This window comes from Anastrepha ludens, unplaced genomic scaffold (assembly GCF_028408465.1).
Source record: "Anastrepha ludens isolate Willacy unplaced genomic scaffold, idAnaLude1.1 ptg000058l, whole genome shotgun sequence".
In the NCBI taxonomy this organism is placed as follows: domain Eukaryota; kingdom Metazoa; phylum Arthropoda; class Insecta; order Diptera; family Tephritidae; genus Anastrepha; species Anastrepha ludens.
Window position 1 is genome coordinate 35,001 of NW_026530053.1, and position 2,500 is coordinate 37,500.

General features: G+C 31.2%; 2 non-coding genes across 2 annotated transcripts in view; both read left to right on the forward strand.

Moving 5' to 3' along the window:
* The window catches only part of LOC128871150 (5.8S ribosomal RNA), a 181-nt gene extending 161 nt beyond the window's left edge, over window positions 1-20 (forward strand). The window contains exon 1 of the ribosomal RNA XR_008455763.1: window positions 1-20. This exon is cut by the window's left edge and continues 161 nt beyond it. This is a non-coding gene — a ribosomal RNA (5.8S ribosomal RNA).
* A 438-nt stretch (window positions 21-458) lies between these two features.
* The window catches only part of LOC128871144 (large subunit ribosomal RNA), a 3,993-nt gene continuing 1,951 nt past the window's right edge, over window positions 459-2,500 (forward strand). The window contains exon 1 of the ribosomal RNA XR_008455761.1: window positions 459-2,500. This exon is cut by the window's right edge and continues 1,951 nt beyond it. This is a non-coding gene — a ribosomal RNA (large subunit ribosomal RNA).

A 2,500-nucleotide genomic window follows, 5' to 3' on the forward strand; every position in this document is an offset into this window, starting at 1 on the left:
CTACATATGGTTGAGGGTTGTAAGACTATGCTAAATAAGTTGCTTATTCTTTTATAAAAATAATTGAATTTAAGCAAATGTGTATATTATTGGATTTTAAATAATTCATAATATTAATAGCAAAAAAATAAAGATATATAATGAATTTTTTATTTATTAATATATTCTTAAAAAAAAAAAATCCTCTCAAATAAAATGAAATAAAAAAAATTTTGAATCTAAGTATTCTCTTTAAAAAATTTTCATATTATTTATATATATATAAAATATTAATTTATATATGTAATTAAAGGAGGAATGTCTAGCATAAAAATTAATTTTTTTTATTCTAGAATTGCCTCATTTTACATAATTATTATTTATAATATATATTTATATAAAAGGAAAAAAGAAAAATAGAGATGAAAAGATGATATAATTATTTATTAAATTGTGAGAAGATAAAAAATATTTTAAAACAACCTCAACTCATATGGGATTACCCCCTGAATTTAAGCATATTAATGAGGGGAGGAAAAGAAACTAACAAGGATTTTCTTAGTAGCGGCGAGCGAAAAGAAAATAGTTCAGCACTAAGTCACTTTGTCTATATGTCAAATGTGAGATGCAGTGTATGGAATATCTTAATATCTAGTATGAGAAATTAACGATTTAAGTCCTTCTTAAATGAGGCCATTTACCCATAGAGGGTGCCAGGCCCGTATAACGTTAATGATTACTAGAAAGATATTTCCAAAGAGTCGTGTTGCTTGATAGTGCAGCACTAAGTGGGTGGTAAACTCCATCTAAAACTAAATATAACCATGAGACCGATAGTAAACAAGTACCGTGAGGGAAAGTTGAAAAGAACTCTGAATAGAGAGTTAAATAGTACGTGAAACTGCTTAGAGGTTAAGCCCGATGAACCTGAATATCCATTATGAAAAATTCATCATTAAATAATTAAAAATAATGTGCATTTTTTTCATATAAGGACATTGTAATCTATTAACATAATAAAAGTATTTATCAAAAGATCATTGGTGATATTAAGTTTATTTAAATTAATTTGCTTTTTAAGCATATTAACATAGAATAAATACTAATGATTTGATAAAGTGTTGATAGATTTTATTATATATAATGCTAAAATTCATTTTTTGAATTTTACAAAAAATTTAATATCTATGATATTAATATTTATTTGTATGCATTTATATGATTAACAATGCGAAAGATTCAGGATACCTTCGGGACCCGTCTTGAAACACGGACCAAGGAGTCTAACATATGTGCAAGTCATTGAGTTATATTAAACTTAATGGCATAATTAACTTAACTTAAAAATATAATGGGATTAATTTTTAGTCTATTTTCTTAAATAGTCAATTAATTCAATCCCGGGGCGTTCCATATAGTTATGTATAATGATAATTTATTATTATTTATACCTCTAACTGGAGCGTACCTTGAGCATATATGCTGTGACCCGAAAGATGGTGAACTATACTTGATCAGGTTGAAGTCAGGGGAAACCCTGATGGAAGACCGAAACAGTTCTGACGTGCAAATCGATTGTCAGAATTGAGTATAGGGGCGAAAGACCAATCGAACCATCTAGTAGCTGGTTCCCTCCGAAGTTTCCCTCAGGATAGCTGGTGCATTTAAAAATTATATAAAATAATCTTATCTGGTAAAGCGAATGATTAGAGGCCTTAGGGTCGAAACGATTTTAACCTATTCTCAAACTTTAAATGGGTAAGAACCTCACCTTTCTTGATATGAAGGTTGAGGTTATGATATAATGTGCCCAGTGGGCCACTTTTGGTAAGCAGAACTGGCGCTGTGGGATGAACCAAACGTAATGTTACGGTGCCTAAATTAACAACTCATGCAGATACCATGAAAGGCGTTGGTTGCTTAAAACAGCAGGACGGTGGACATGGAAGTCGTAATCCGCTAAGGAGTGTGTAACAACTCACCTGCCGAAGCAACTAGCCCTTAAAATGGATGGCGCTTAAGTTGTATACCTATACATTACCGCTAAAGTAGATGATTTATAAAACAATTTCGATTGATTTATAAATTTTGAAACTTTAGTGAGTAGGAGGGTACAATAGTGTGCTTAGAAGTGTTTGGCGTAAGCCTGCATGGAGCCGCTATTGGTACAGATCTTGGTGGTAGTAGCAAATAATCGAATGAGACCTTGGAGGACTGAAGTGGAGAAGGGTTTCGTGTGAACAGTGGTTGATCACGAGTTAGTCGGTCCTAAGTTCAAGGCGAAAGCCGAAAATTTTCAAGTTTTTAATAAAAAAAAATATTAATAAAATTTATATATATATATTAAAAAATAATTAAATACTTGAATTATTTTGAACGAAAGGGAATACGGTTCCAATTCCGTAACCTGTTGAGTATCCGTTTGTTATTAAAAATGGGCCTTGTGCTCATCCTGGCAACAGGAACGACCATAAAGAAGCCGTCGAGAGATATCGGAAGAGTTTTCTTTTCTGTTTTATAG